This window comes from Balaenoptera physalus (assembly GCF_965194825.1).
Source record: "Balaenoptera physalus genome assembly, chromosome: X".
Lineage (NCBI taxonomy): Eukaryota > Metazoa > Chordata > Mammalia > Artiodactyla > Balaenopteridae > Balaenoptera > Balaenoptera physalus.
Window position 1 is genome coordinate 4,083,647 of NC_138903.1, and position 17,028 is coordinate 4,100,674.

Below are 17,028 nucleotides of genomic sequence, written 5' to 3' on the forward strand. Positions count from 1 at the left end.
TATTATGTATTACCTATATTTATATTATTTAACATTATTATTTTTAATCATTGTATTTAAGTCTATAACTCAGTTACTATACCAAATTGATTTACATAACTAATCTGTGTCCCTCGGAATCACAAAATGTTTTAATAAAAGATTCATTTGGACAATGTGTGTCCAGAACTAAGTAGCGTATAAACAAACTACCTCAATGTTCGAATGTATTAGCCCCTAGCATAACCCTGAGTGTCAGGATCTTCAATAGACTAGCAAATTCAGTCCAAACATAAAATACCAGACATCCTAATTCTGGTTCATCCCTCGATCCCTTCACTTAGAAACGAAAATCATGGTTCGAATACATACATCGCTATTATTTAAACATGTCAGAAGCCTGACCATCGAAAACATGCTAATGAGCAGCAAACCTAGATAACGACATAAATGCCCTGATTCACAGGTTTTTGTGTTTCCCCACTGAACCCTGTACCCCTTGTAAATGACAATCAGTCCAGTTAAAGAGTCACAGAGATTTTAGCTGTCACTTGGGGTCTTGAGGTTTCTGGGAAAGGAAAACTCAAAATTCTGTCTTTAGTTCTTCAGCCAAGCCATCCTTGGGAGACAGTAAAGTTCCAACATAGCAGCACCGCTCATCAAGCCCGCCCCAAAACTGGCACTCCAAAGGGCTCCCCTTATCAGAGAAGCAGTTAGACTCTAGCACAAACGCACAGATGAATTAACACCCAGTGCTTTCAAACGCAGAGTATGGACACCAAGGGGGGGAAAGCGGGGAGGGGGTGGTGGTGGGATGAATTGGGAGGTTGGGATTGACATGTATAGACTAATATGTATAAAATAGATAACTAATGAGAACCTGCTGTATAAAAAATAAATTAATTAAATTTTAAAAAAAAACCAAACAATAAGGAGTCTTCCCCAGTTCATAAGTTCTCATTTCCTTCCCCCGATGGTGCACTTTATATCACATTCCCTCCGGGTTTCATAATCCAAGCTGTCATATTTGGAGCTGTGCTGTCTACAGCTCTGAGTCTGATGCCAGACACATGACGAGCACTTCTCCTCAGAACCAGGATGGGCTGGTTACATTAAACTGACTGCTCCTTGCACGGCAGCTCCGGAAATGATTACAATCAAGGCTGCACAGGCTTGTTGTTCGAAAGGCTGGTGGTGCGACAAGGGAGACAAATATTTGTGCACCTTCATGCCTTGGTTATATATTAATGCTCCTCCAGATTGAAAAAAGAAAATGACAATGAAAAAAAAAAGGGGGTTTCAAAATTCAGAAGACAAAGGGATTTACATAATGTGCTCTTATGGATTGTTGAACTGTATATCCTCATCTGTTTCATCTTCCAAATTTGCATGTTAACCACAAAAAGGGGGACAGTAGTAGTCTTTCTTTATTTATTACAAATTATCTTTGGGGAAAAAAAACCTAGCACTTTTTTAATAGCAGGAAATAGGAAAAGGAGTTTGGAAATCTAGTTTTTAGAAATAGGAGTTCAATGAAGGACGTGACCTTGACAATCTTTTAGAATCCAGGAAAGGTGCAGAAGTTTGTTACAGGGTAAAAATAGGGAAATTAGGTGGTTAACTGTAAAGAGATACTCAAAAGCCACTGGTGGTCTAAATTTCGAAAAATGTTTAGAAGTTATGGCACTCAAAATGGTAAGGAAGTAGGTAAATAGCCAGTCTTTAATCCATGTAATCACATAAATGGCCTCAGCAGGGCTTGAATTGACAGCTGAGCCATGAAAAGTCTTAACCATTTACTTGCAATATATTAAAACACATCCTTTCTGAAATTTAAATGGGGGGAAAGGGTCCCGATTTTGACTTGTAAAAATATCTTCATTAATGTATGCTCACAAACATAGATTGTCAAAGTATTCTACCCATTTCCCCTTCCTTGGGCTATGCTCTATTTCTGGCTTTCAGAGAAAGAGAAGGATCCCGTGGCCTCAGTGGGCCCACAGCCTGCGTTCGAAGCAGGTCTGATATTTTGGATCGCACTCTTCAGGGGCTACACACAAAAGTGATAAAATGAAATGCTGAGGCCATTCAAAGGCCCCAGTGGCTTGAGATGCTTACTGTAGAAGAAAGTGGGTTTTCAGTGGCCAATGGGGATGAGGGTGAATTTCAGAAGGAGGGCTGACTTTCTTGTCTCATCAATGAGATATACTCTGCACTGTGGCTATTTGGAGAAACAAATAATTATCACGAAATCCTAAATTCACAAAGCATGCCAGTATGCATACTCCCAATGAGCTTGAAACCTCTGCTTTGTACTTTGGTGAATTTCAAATAGATTTTTTTAAAAAAGAAAACAATTTTTACCACGAAAGTAATCTGAAAGCACTGCCAGATTTGAATTAACCAGGCTGTAAATGCATCCACAAAATAAGCCAGTGGAGAACAATGATTATTTTTTTCATACTTACCATTACATTGTCCTTCTAAGAAGATGCTTTTAAAAATGCCACCATGGAAATCTACTTGATTTCTTTTCCATCTCAGCACATTTTTCCCTGTTAAAATGAAACAGAGAGAGAGACAGACAGAGACAGAGAGAGAGACAGAGAGAGAGAAATACACTCAGTAAAAGAGTTGGTGCCATTGTTTCAAAACCCTTGTTACATTCCTTCTAAGCTTTCTTTTGGGTAATTACAAAACCTAGCGAGTAGTGTCATAAAGTAATTCTTAACTGATTCCCTAATAATTCAAGCAACTAGTCAAGAAAGGACACCTACACAGTTATGGCAAACTGTAGATTCTATATCCAACCACTTGAGTCCACAGGCAATTTGAGAATTCAGAATAAAGCGAGACAGCTGGAGGTCACCAATCTACTTCTCACCTGCCTTCACCTGGCCACCATTAAATTTTCGTCCAAGATGAATAATCAATTTAGTCCATGTCTATGTTCGATGTAGTTTACTTAAATTAAGAATTTAAAATCCTTGCACAATTTAATTTGCGAAAGCCACTCAGTATGTTAGATGTCGTTTGTTTGCAGAAGTGATCCTCAGCCGGCAGAGATTTTTTTTTTTTCCCTTACAGCAGTGGGTCAGATGGGCAAGATCCAAGCTGCCTCGTTCTCTCGGCTCTCGTACGACAAAACGAGGCTCTAACTGATCAGTACTCATCTTAGGACCATTTGGCACATTTCTTGTCATCTCACCATGGAATCTTCTCTTTAAAGGATGACTCTCAAGCAACCCGGCTTCTTTCCACTTACGAGTGAGAGGATCACAACAAAGCAAGTGACTCCTTGTGAGATATCTGGACAGACTACCCACTTAATCACTCACCATTCTACATCTCTAGGAAGGATGGTGAGCGGGACAAAAGGATAAACCACTGAACGCATTTCAACCCTTAAGGAATGTTAGTACCAAGCACGTAAAGTGTTTGGGTTTCATAGCTAATGAGTCAGCCCATTATTAAGTTGTAGGAAGGGAGGGTCATAGTCTAATTATGGTTTTGATAGAACATGTAGTTACTATTTCATAAATATTGTGTTTTTTAAAATTTTTATTGGCGTGTATAGTTGCTTTACAATGTTGCATTAGTTTCTGCTGTACAGCAAAGTGAAACAGTCATACGTATACCTGTATCCCCTCTTTTTTAGATTTCCTTCCCATTTACGTCACCACAGAGCACTGAGTAGAGTTCCCTGTGCTACACAGTAAATACTGTTGGTCAAAATATATTTGTGGAAATGACTTCATATGTGCCAACAATCTTAATTGCATTCACTATTCCTGACCCTTCTACAGCCGCGCAGGGTAGGTATCACAGCATGTATTTTGCATTTAGGAAAACTGATATTCAGACGTTAGCTCACACGATCCGTTTAAGCCATAGGCAGAGTCAGACCTACGTCCATCCTGAGTTCAAAGACCACACGCTTTTCACAGAATCAAGCCGCCTCCTCATCCAAATAGAATAGGAATTGTTATAACAGGTAACATGTATATGGTGGGTCAACCTTTAACGTACCGTTTTATACATGGACTCCCTATTTATTGATTGATTTATTTGGCTACGCAGCATGGCTTGCGGGATCTTAGTTCCCGGACCAAGGATGGCAGCCGCGGCCCCCAGCAATGAAAGCGCTGAGTCCTAACCACTGGACCGCCAGGGAATTCCCATACAGACTCTTTCTAATCTTCTCAGTGAGCACAAAAGGGAGTGTTATCTCCACCGTTTGAAAAAACGAAATCCTGGCCAAGATCACAGAGCTGTCAAGGGTGGGGTAGGGCTCAAAGCAGGTAGTTCGGCTATCAGCATACATTGTCTCAGGTGGAGCCACTAATACCTTTTCTCTTCCCCAGGCTCGGTCCCCGGTCTGTGGGAATCTGCACCTGACACAGTTTTCATCAGGGACAAAAAGGTTATTTGGTATCAGGCCCAAAGACAGCCTCACTGCATGAGTGATGCGTACAGCAAACACTCACATGCTATTAGCTATTGTAACACTGCGTGATTAATACCACAACTTCGAAATTGGCTCTGTTTCTGTTTCACTTGATCAGAGGTCATATCTTGGCTCACACCCACAGGTCGCTGTCAAATTCACAGCTGCAAAGTTAACTAGGTGTGTGTCAGGAGAGGTCTACAAAAATTAGTGAGTTATGTCTGGTAGATGACTCTTTTCTGCCTTGGGATTGGGTTGAGAAACATGTATTCGAATTATTATTTTAGGGTGAGTTTTTTTTTGCCTCTTGGCTTGCTGGATTTCGTGTATGTGTTTTTTAGGTGCACAAGGGAGAGAGAAATATTCAGTAACTAGTATGTGCATGACTTTCCTTTTTTTTTTGCAAATCTGATACTGGTGGAACAAAATATTCACATCCTGTAGGGTTTAATTCACGTGTCAGGAATGATTCCATCCACCCTGCTTGCCTATCTCACCAACTCCACTTCTCTTACTGGGCCCTGGTCACTACCATCAACACAGACTCCGTAACGGAGCAGGACCCTAGGGGCCCTTCCCGGGACAGAGACCCCTCCCCGGGACAGAGACCCCTCCCCAAGACAGAGACCCCTCCCCCATATCTCCTGCTGTAGCTCCTCTCTGAAGTACCTAGGTCCTAGGTCTAGTATCTCATGCTTATTTCCTGAGCTTTTTCAGATGCTAAAAACCATCACATGGAAGAAATTAACTACTTGATGACCACGAGCACACAGCCCCCAGACCAACTGGCACCCTTGTGACACTGCCCTGTGACCTCACCATCAACCCATCAGAGAACTGTGCAGGAGCTGAGCACACACCCTGGGATGCCCATCCCTCACCGGGCCTTTAAAAATGCTTTGCTGAAAGTTGTGGGTTTTTTGGAGAGGAGCCACCTGTCTCCTTTCAGGGTCCTGCAGTAAACCTCTGTCTGCTCCAAACTCCGAAGTTTCTGTTTGTTTGGCCTCACCGTGCATAGGGCAGACGAATTTGTGTTTGGTAACAATTCTACTATTTTTCCTGCTGTGCAAGGCGAAATACATTCTAATTTTTTTTTTAATTTTAATTTCTTCTCAAAGGATAGCCCCACATGTGTGAATTTACAACATAACATTCTCCCAGACGGCTTTGGGTATTAGAAACCTCCAAACACCAAAGGGTCAGAGAAGGGCAATGACCATGTATTACGCGTGCCTATTACGGCATTTTGCTGCTAATGACTGTTATCCAAGCAGAATACTGATCACTAACACTGACCTACGTTCCAGTAATCACGTCTTCAATTTTCTCATTTGTTTTCTGCTACATGATTCATGGGGGTCCATGAGGTAATAAGCTTTGCTTCATGGAAGCTAAGTTATAAGATAGAGTCGTGTGGCTAATAAGATATTTCAAAGGTTAAAGGCTCAGTTCTCTAGATTAAAACACTATTGATGTTACCAGTAAATTTGGGCTGGATGACCTATTACAGAAGTCCTGAAGACAGGTAAATATGATGACAGAGAGCTGATTATTTGGAAATTAATAAGAAATTACATTTTGTGATCTGTTTTCATGTGAAACTACACCCTACCGTATACAGACCATTTGTGAAGACTTACGCTATACTTAGTATGTTATCGACTCATCTATAAAAGCTTCTTGTAAAAACAAATATTGCCTGAGATGATTGATATTAAATACTCAAGGCAAACCAATATTTATGAGTTACCAATATATTAGCAAACATTACCATAAATATCTTATGTCATTTTATTGGAATTTTACCATACAGAGAATACATTAGTCAAAGCATACAGACCTTTGGCGGAATATCGGACGTAGAAGCTAAGAATGATCTATTCCACGCTATGACAATGTTTCAAAGAAGCCTCTCCATATAATTTCACCTTTACAACTAAAGACTTGGGGTTTCATAGAGACATTCACAGCCATTCCAATTCGCCCTGGGTAGTAGGTCAAACAGATACCTAGAACATAAGGTGAAAGCGTATAAATATTTTCATAAAGGAGGACATTGATGGAGTTAGGACTCTTCAGTAGGTTACGAATATGATTTTATTCTCTGGTACCTAAATAATGTACAGTAAACTCTGTCTAGAAATCCTAAGATGTTTCACTTCGCGAATGTGCGTTGAACACAGGCTGTGCACAAGGTATGAGGATAGAAAAGAAATTCCAAAGATGAATGTGACACAGTCCTTGTTCTCAAGGAGCTTGTGGTGTCCTGGGGGAAAACGTCATCAAGGCAAGGACTTGGATATAATTGCAGGAGCTCCTATATCCAGAGATAAAGGAATAGAGAGGGCCAAGCTCAGAAGAGGTGGCAGCTCTGGGAAACTCTTAGGAGATGGCACGGAAGATGGCTTTGAAGGAGGAGAGAGAGGAGGACCAAGTTTGTCATGGGGAAAGAAGGAGATGGTAGCTACACTAGACTCTCCAGGGTCCTCACGAAGTCTGTGCCAGGATTACACCTAAGGGGTCCCAAGGTTTTGACATCACTCATGACCAATGTCTGCATCTAGCCCTGCACACACATACACAAAAACAGGAAAATCTAAACTTCTTTTTAAAACCTAAAGATATTTCAGAGGTATTTTAAATTAAAAAAAAAAAAAAAACTACTATCATTCATCATTTATTTAGTTGTCTTTTGAGTCACAATGACCTGCTAAATTTCTAAAAGAAAATGGGAGGAATAAGTTTAATTTTGATAGACGTTCATAAGTAGCTAAAAAAATAAAATAAAATGCATGCTCAAATGGGAAGAGTACTTATCGGTAGGTTTTTAGCAGGGTTGTCCTGGATATGTCTAGATGTATATATAAACGTTCCAATTAACATAAATCACTTTAATTTGCACCCAAATTTATCTAACCCAGACTTTATCTTTCTCTCAAACAGAACAATCTTCCAAACCACATTCATTTTTGAAAAGATGCATATTTAATAAAACGTCTGTTTTCTGTCTTGGATTTGCTCCCAATTTTATGCAATGCTCAAATTGTTTAATTTTTAGCATTAGGAAAATCCGGGGGGTGGAGAGAAACAGAGAAAAATTTTCCTGAGAATTTAAAGTGAGTAACTGAAAATACAGATAATCAACTTTACACAGATCTACTCCTCCCGAATCACCACAGAATTCTGATGAACTCTCAAGAAATTCATTTCCTGTCCACGTTTCTAATTTTGATGCAAATCTTTAAAACAAAATAAAAAAGTACTAATGTCATCATCCAGTAAACAGTGGAAACAAACAGCGCCACAGAGTATATTTACAGCTTTCATGTAAGACTTAAAATAGTCAAGGTCCAGAATCCTTAACAATCCTAAAATGTATGCCTCTAAATTTTCTAGGCATGGACTAGAATGGGAAATTTTTCTATGACACTGTCTTTAAAAGAAAAAAATACAGGAAAAAAATGTGTACAAATTCTAGGGATGTGAAGACTGGCAAAGATTTTGAAAGATAAATAGGCATTTAGAAACAAATCACGTTAAGTATGTTGAACGACCCGTACATTTCAGTAAATCATGCTAGCCTATAACCAACCTGAACCATCAAGGAAGACCCCCATCTTCCCGTAGATGAAAGACCAACTCTGCCGACCACAAATTGATTCAATAATCAAAGGTGTTCTCTCAGTCTCTCTGACTTGGCTACATGTCTCAAAAAACTGTGACGCCTCGGTTGCTAACACTTGCTAACACGCAAGATTTGATGTTCTTATTCCCTCAATGAGTATTTATATAGAGTTATAGAGTTATATAACAACTACTCATTTCTTCAACAAATACCCAATGAGTACCCCATCTAGGCTGGACTCATGAAACACACATTTTAAGGAAAAGCCGGAAAACATTTAAACACACACCACACGTGGTCAAAAAGGAAAAACGCAGTCGAGTGTGGGTGAGCACAGAGAAGGAAGTGAACAGCAGACGAAACATGAAAAGGACAGAGCGTGCAGCCCACTCGAAGTGGGAAGAGGGCAGGGGGAGCGGCACAGGCCGGGTCCTGATTTGCTTAGTTGGAAACCGAAAGACAACTGGTAGACCAGCAGTGCAGTCATCAGAGAACAATGCAGGACGGAGCTTGCAGGTAGGCAGGAAGCTCATTCTGCAAAGCCAGACAGGTCACTGAAAGGAATTTGGAGTGAACGCTAAGCATAATACGAAGCCATTCTTTGTGAAATATTTTAGGCTAAGAAGGAGGAACATAAGGTCAAAGACAAATAATCTGAAAAGCCTGCCTCTAGTGGCTATGTGCCTCTATTTTAAGGCACATTCGATGCTTCAGTAACTTATTTTGCAAACATCTCTAGAGGTAGGTACTCTCGTATAACCCTCTTAACAGAGGAGAAAACGGAAACGTGAAAAAGTCAGCTACTGCAATTCACACAGCGAGGAAGTATCAGGTGGTCTGGCTCCTCTGGTGGAAACTGGTGAGTACCAAAGAGGACTGCCAATAATGCATGTCAAAGTGAGTGAGTGGAACAGAATCGTGGCCCCATGTGATAGACAAAGGGTGGTTATGTGTGAAATAGTGGAAAATATACATACAAGTCCTGCCCCCTGTTCTAGCATGGAGCTCCTAAAACCCTTGTAAATTCCCAAGTGATAAGAATACTAGCAGCATCTTTTGTTCTGCTATTTGGTCTTTGACTCTGGTTCCTGACTCAGAGCTCCTAAATCCCTTGGAATTTCCTGGGCGATAGGGGTGTGTTTTGCTCTAATGAGGTGACTCCTGGTGGGGTCCTGGGTGGCTTCAGGATGGGGGCTGAGCACCAGAAACACCAAGCCATAGTTAGAAGCTTGGAACTTTCAGCCTCACCGTCCACACTCTGGACAGGGGGATGGGCTGCAGACTGAGTCCATGATCAGTAAAGCCCATGTGACGAAGCGTCCATGAAAATCCCCAAAGTACAGAGTTCAGTGTCCTTCCTAGTTGGTGAACACATCCCCATGCAGAGAGGTTGGTGCACCCCAACTCCACGAGGACAGAAGCTCCTGCTGTCAGGCTCCTTCCACAGCTGGCTTTCTGTATCTCTTCATCTGGCTGTTCACCTGTATCCTATATCATAGCCTTTATTATAAAATAACCGGGAAAGCATTAAGGAAACGTTTCCCTGAGTGCCATGAACTGTTCTAGCAAATGATGGAATCCAAGGAGGAAGTTATGAGACTCTCCGATGTATAGCCAAGTGAGAGAAAAGTTGTGGGTAAGCTGGGGACCCACTGCCTGCAATTGGCTTCTGAAGTGTGGGTAGGGGGGGCCATCCTGTGAGCCCTTAATCTGTGGGGTCTGCACTAACTCCATGTTAGTGTCAGACTGAATTGAATCACAGGACACCCAGCTGGTGTCACAGAGAACAGCTTGGTGTGCGGGCACCTGGAGTGGGGGGGGGGCACAGCGCACACATCTGTTGTCAGAAGTATTGTTGACTCTATGAGTAAAAGAATCACAGGAGAGTTTTTCCCAAGCAATGTGGGAGAGGGGAATACAAGAGCAGAAAGTAGAGACGTGGCGGTCTCCGGGGTGGAAGGCATTATTAACCAGGAGTAGGTACAAACCTATGCGGGATGGTCTGGAAGCTGCAATTTAAGGAGCAACGTGAACTGAAGAAGCAGGGAAGTCAGAAAAGCTAAGTAAAGGAATAGAAGAAAGCCAGAGAGGCGAGTTTTGGAATTCAAGGAAGGATAAAGTCCCTTAGCGGAGGGTCAGTGAACATGTCAGAGGCTACAGAGAAACTCCAAGGAGGAAGAGGGCTTTGTTGAGTGGTCAGCCCCTCCAGAGGGCAACTGATGGGGTCCAGGTGTGCTGTCTGAAAAGAAAGCAGAAGGGATGTGAGGGTAAATAAAGAAATGTTCCTTCTTAAGAGTCCCTTCAGGGCATACCTGTCAGGGCACCAATAGGATTTTGGAAAGACGATTAGAGCCATTGAGAAGGTCTTGATAATGAAAATGTAAGACCAGTTTCAAAAGGAAAAGACTATCAAGAGAATAGGTAGGATTAGGGACTTTCCCGGGGTCCAGTGGTTGACTCTGCACTTCCACTGCAGGGGGCGCAGGTTCGATCCCCTGTCGGGGAACTTAGTTAGATCCCACGTGCCGCAGAGCGTGGCCAAAAAAAAAAAAAAAAAAAAAGAAAAAGAAAAAGAGAGAGGGAGAGAATAGGTAGGATTAAAAAATGATCATCTGGGACTTCCCCGGCGACACAATGGTTAAGAATCTGCCTGCCAATGCAGGGGACACGGGATCGAGCCCTGGTCCGGGAAGATCCCACAGGGCATGGAGCAACTAAGCCCGTGCGCCACAACTACTGAGCCTGCGCTCTAGAACCCACGAGCCACAACGACTGAGCCCGCGAGCCACAACGACTGAGCCCGCTAGCCTAGAGCCCGTGCTCCACAACAAGAGAAACCACCACAATAAGAAGCCCACGCACCTCAACGAAGAGTAGCCCCTGCTCGCTGCAACTAGAGAAAGCCCGGGAACAGCAACAAAGACCCAACGCAGCCAAAAATAAATAAATAAATTTATTTAAAATAAATAATGATCATCTTTTACAGTCTATCCATTTCATTATAATCACCAAAACACAGCACGTTCCCCATCAGTGTCATCGACGTGAGGACGTTGTATCTGACAATGATGAGCGCCTCCTTGGCTTCTGAGCCTTCTCTCTCCCCTTCATTAAAGTACCTAAAATATCACCCCAACTTCCGACAGTTACTTCCTTGGCTTGTTCTCTGTCTAATAGGAGGCCAGGTCCCGTCAATACCATATTCCCAGCGCCTCTGGGGAATGTGAAACCTTCTCCGTTTCTGCAGTCTCTGCCATCATTCCATCTTAATGTACATTATTAGCCTGATGTCATCAATGTTTACCTACATTGCTACCTGCCTCAATCATATGCACCAGCACAAAGGTGGCGTTCCATAAATGATTCCACGCTGCTGATTCCAGGGCTCTCCACAGCCTACAGAAGAACATCCATTGGCTTGACCATTGGGGTCCACCACCTACAATGCTCTGATTTCAGTTTAATTGTCTGTACCCAGCAACAAGCACTTGAAAGCGCGCTCAACCCACCCCTTCACTCAACACTTGCTGCGTCCACGTGTTTACTCACTGTTCCCTTTGCCCTTCTGAAAAAATCCTCTCCATCCTCTGAGATGCAGCTCACAAGCCATCTCCTTGGGAAAAGCTTTGGTGCTAGCCTAGCTCCCAAGGTGTATCAACACCCTCCCGTTGACCGCTTCCCCAATGTACCTGCTCTGGACTGTGTGACCGGTAGCGTGCGGCAGAAGCGATCATGTGTCTCTTCCAAGGTCAAGGTATCAAAGACTTCGGCGGGTCCTAGGATTCCTCTCAGCCACTCCCTCTTACTCTCCCTTCTCTCCCTGCCCAGAAAGCCACTGCCAACGCCGTGTGACCAGCCCTAAGGTGAGGTCCGCGGGACAGCTTACTGAAGCCCTCTGCTGATGGTCACACGCGAGAGGCTCTCTTACGCCTTCAAAGAACTGCATCCCTGGTCCACAAGTGGACGGCAGCATCCTGAGAGGCCCTGCATCAGAACCACCCAGCTATGCAGCTCTTGAATCCCTGACTTACAGAAAATGTATGAGATAAGAAATATTGGCAGTTTGGGGTCATTCTTTAAGCGGCCATTGGCAAATACGGAACTGTCCTACGTGATACCGGTTTTCTAGTGGAAAATAAGATTCTATATTCCCAAGGTCTGTGTGTTTTCCCTTCTCACGGCATGTAGGATGTGCTTGCCTTGTGGTGTAGGTGTTCTCAAGGATTATTTTGTCTTCTCTACTAAGAATGTGATCTCGCTGGGATCAGGTCAGGGGTTGAATCTTATCAATGTTTCTATGTTCTCTGGTATCTAGCACAGTGACCTTCTCAAAATAAGATGTGAACACAAGGCTATCAAATGAATGAATGGATGGATGGATGAATGAATGATGAGAAATGCATGGTGAGAAACTCTATTCAGTTTCTCACTCTCTGAAGGAGGAATAGCCCCACGCAGCCCAGAGTGACCACAACTTTAAGACAGAAAGTGCTCTTGGATCCCTGAAACGGGAAACAATCACTGTCTTCAAGTTACTCTACTGTTTTGAATTACGAGCCAAGCACTTGGAGGCCACGGAGGAATAAATAACATCTAGCCTCTGATGAGGTTTTATGGGGGTTATTATTCATCTTTACACCCCTCACGGTCCATAGCACATGGTAGACGTCCAATAAATATGCATTGGCTTGAATGGTCCAGGGACCTGAGAACATAAAGATAACCTGTAAATCCAGAGCAAGCCTGAATGCCCAAAGCAAACGAGGAGACCCAGAGATTTTAATACCACCTTCCGAACAGGAAAGACCAACGTAGGAGGTGGCCGTCAAAAATCAAACAGGATGCCTGTGGACATACAACCTGAAAGGGTTGGAATGCAGTGGTCCTCACCGTGTGACCCCTGCACCAGCAGAAGCAAGTTCACGTGGGAACATATTGGGTCCCACCTTTGATCTGGCGACTCGGAGACTCAGATGGGTGGATCCCAGGGGTCTGTGTTCAACAAGCCCCCCAGGGGATACTGATGCTGAATTTGGAGAAACACTGCATTCCATCATCTGCTCCAAAAGCAATAAAGATTTAAGACCTGAAGCCTCCTTCCAGGAATAATCTTTCCAATAGTATTATTCTGAGGTCAGATTATAAAATGGATGGGAATTGACCCCAAAGCCACGGACCTAAGGACACAGCAATCAGGCAAAACCAGGAGACCAGAAGCCAACTCTTTCATCCACATCACTTAGGTTTTTTCAGCACCTGCTCTGAACTCTACCCACTTCTGTCCCCCAAGTCTTCCCCTCTCCCACCATCCCTTCAAGACCCTCCCAATTGGTGGTCTCAGTTCTTTCCGAAGACGTCCCGTGAACCAGACCTAAGGCAGCATCCCCTACCAGGAACCCTCCCATTCTCCTGGCTCCGTACACATTGACTTCGCCACCTTCATTAAAGGAATGATGTCACCTGCACGTATGTCATCACCTGAGAAGTGCCATGCTCCTCCAACAGACCACGTTATCCGTGACGGAGCTGGTGTCTCCCTCTTACCTACCGACCGTCACGGAAAGTCCAGAGCCTGCCAGGCATCAGACACTCAATGCCCCATGTATTAAACATACGATCGTGCTTCTAAAGGTTCTGACATTCATGCCGATTGGGAGATTTTTAAAGTTCCCATTCAGCCACTTTATAAAGGTCAAGAAATACCTCCTCAGGGAGAAGAAAAGAGAAGGCCTGAATAACTGGACAGTATGTCACGTCGTGCACACAAGCAGGGGAAAGACAAAATGCTTGCTCTCTCGCTTAATTGTTTACAATGCACAAGCTACAAGCGGAAAATATACTGAGGCAAACAGACGTGGGACCCTATATTTCCTCAGCACCAGACACAGCAGAAAAAGAGGCAAAGACAAAATACGACGAATCGTACCTCCCTCCAGTTTCAATTTTTGTGCCATTTTGATTTTCTAACATAAGTGTCACCCTGTGTTTTACGATCCAGGCTTTGGACAGGCTACATGTCACTCAGAGGCCCATCCCTCTGAATTCGCTTTATTTTTTTTCCTTTTATTTATTTATTTGCTCTGTATTTTTTTTTTTATTGGAGTATACCTGATTTACAATGTGTGTTACTTTCAGGGGTACAGCAAAGTGAATCAGTTATAGACATGTATCTATTCTTTTTCAGATTCTGTTCTCATATAGGTTATCACAGAGTATTGAGTAGAGTTCCCTGTGCTACACAGTAGGTCCTTATTAGTTACCTATTTTATATGGAGTAGTGTGTATATGCCAATATGAATTTGTTTTAAATGACACAATTCTGAGTTGCACACCCCCTCCCCTCCCAGTTTGCCTCTGACGTTTCACCGGGTCACAAAGACGTTTATTGAGAAAAATCCCTGAAGCCTGTGGTCTCGCTAATTATGGTGTAAAACGAGCCGTATTCACATCAAGAGTCTTAATTACAATGACCATGGCTCTCGATTCAGGCGGAATTAGAATGGGAGAGGACACGGAGATGGGTGCCACCCACTCATTTTACAGTTGAGGGGCAGGAGCTCGTTTCCCTTCCAAGGACTGTGATTCAGAAGGGGGTCCCACGCCGTCCCAGGAGGTGAGATGCTGTGATAGGATGCAGTAGCATCCTTAAAGTCTGGATGAAACGGAGGTGATCGTGGGAGACAAGTATCCCCCCGCACCCAGCCCCGACGGGAGGAAGGTATCGGAGAGACAGGACCAGGCTGAGAATAGGCACAAAGCTGGCTGAGGGGTCTGCACTTCACCTCAGCTCTACCCCAACCGGCTGCGGCACTTTGGACAAATCCTATAGAGAGCCTTGCATGCTGGTGTATGAGATTCCTAAGGCTGCTGTAACTAAGGGCCACAGGCTTGATGGTTTAAAACAACAGGAATTTATTCTGGGAGCCGGAAGTCCTAGATCAAGGTGTCCCAGGGTCTCCCTCCTTTCTGAAGGCTCCCGGGGAGGGTCCCTCCTGGTCTGTTCTAGCTTCAGGTGGCCGCTGGCCATCCATTCAGCTGGTTCCTTGGCTTGCAGCTGAATCCCTCCAATCTCTGCCTCGGCACTCATGTCGCCGTCTTCTCCCCGTGTGACTCTGCCTTCACGCTGGCTCCCACTACGCATGCCTGTGTCTTCTCGCGGCAGTTTCCCCTCTTAAAAGGACCCCAGTCGTATTGGATCAGAGCCCACTCGATGACCTCATCTTCGTTACATCTGCAAAGACTCTACTTTCAACCTCACATTCTGAGGTCCTCGGGGTTAGGAATGCATCGTATCTCTTGGAGAAACATAGTTCAACCCACCATACTGGGTTTATTTGTAAAATGAGATGGTCGGGCTCATGAATTTTTGGCTTTAGTTTCTAAGTGTTAAACCTGAAAAGAAATTTATGAACACTGCTCTAGTTCTCTCTTTCTTTCTCTCTCTCTCTCTCCCTCCCTCCTTCCCTCCCTCCCTCCCTCCCCCCACCGCACCTCCCACACACATTTGGAATTGTGGAATTGGAACAGTCTGATGACTGGCTGGATGTATTTACCTTCAACCAGGTATTTACTGTATTTTTTATACAGAAACCACCTTCTACACATTTGCATGGAGTCAGAATGTGTGCTATCTGCAGAATTCACATCCACACATGCATCCACCAGAAACGTGAGGCTAACAGTCACCAGATTGCATGTGGGAACCATATGCGTACAGGTATCAAAAGCTCTTTGCAATAAGTGCATAATAAATTCACTTTTCCTTGTCTTTTTGTATTTTCCTGGAGCCCAGCTTCTTTGCCTCTTTCCTTGTGGAGCAGACACTTATTTTAAGTCTGTTGCATTGATTAATTTGAACATTGTAGCCATGGCATCAACATCTCAAACATATAACCCAGTCTTAAAAATGTAGACAGGGAAAAGTAAAACATTTCTATTTAGGAACTATGAAATGAATACAATGAAATACTACTCATTGTAGCAAACATAAATACTGAAGAAATGTGTGAGGAAGAAAGAACAGCATACATCTCCACAATCCAATTTTACAGAATCAAACTCTTAATCATTAGTTAGGGTATCTCATCCAGACTTTCAGGAACAATTATGGAGTTGATATCAGCAGTTTAAATGAAGCACGGCAATGTACTGCTATTTTATTACCATCTGAACAAAAAAATCGCTGTTTTTGCATAATCCTTTTATCATAAAAAATGCAGACGGTGCTCATTTATTATTGAAATTTAAAACAATAATATAAAGCAACCTATTATGCAGTCATTTATGACAAATCTTACACTGCCTTCTTTGGGGTGAGTGATATTAAGTCTGAGCCTCTAAGCTTAACAATGCATTTCTCAAAAACACATTTTTCCACACAAATCCATCCTGTATTCACTCACAGAATATTAAGTCTTCTTATGTTGAAGGATCTAATTTTAATCCATCAATGCAACAGTTCAGAAAACATAACACCATTTTCAAGGAGTCTGAAATTCTCTGCACTGAACGTTTCTACCGCTTCCACTGATGCCAATAACTTCTCAATAACGGACAGCTCTCACCAATTTGTGCTCATCTATAGAACTGCAAATCATATTCTGGGCGTCAGATGTTCACATACTGTCTCCCCATCTACTGAGCTTTCCAATTGCAATGCGATTTTGCCCAATTTTAGATAAGCTAGCTGCATTTCGCTCGGCCCTTTGTTCTGAGAGATACCTATCGAGGATTTTTCTGTTCTTGTTTTCTGTTTTGATTTGCTCGAAAGCTCTCCCTTACATAAATCAATTCCATCTTCCTCTGTGATAAAGTGCATGATAATCACTATCCCCAAACATCACCCTCATTACAACCGACACAATTCATAAAGTCGACTCTGTATGAAAAAAGAGCTTCCAAAATAATACGGTTACTACCTCTCATTGTGAATAGTTGGCCCAAGTGTTCTGATCACACCCAGCACACAAATGGGCTA

The 17,028-nt window shown here is 43.1% G+C and overlaps 1 protein-coding gene across 3 annotated transcripts in view; it reads right to left on the reverse strand.

Annotated features, from left to right (window-relative positions):
- LOC309652438 (neuroligin-4, X-linked) overlaps positions 1-17,028 on the reverse strand; it is a 901,103-nt gene that overhangs the window by 295,611 nt on the left and 588,464 nt on the right. For all 3 annotated transcript variants that reach the window (XM_082446221.1, XM_082446220.1, XM_082446218.1), the window contains 2 exons: positions 6,267-6,435; positions 2,448-2,534 (listed from right to left, as the gene is read on the reverse strand). The gene's annotated coding sequence lies outside the window, so the exon portion shown is untranslated. The remainder of the gene's footprint in view (positions 1-2,447; positions 2,535-6,266; positions 6,436-17,028) is intronic.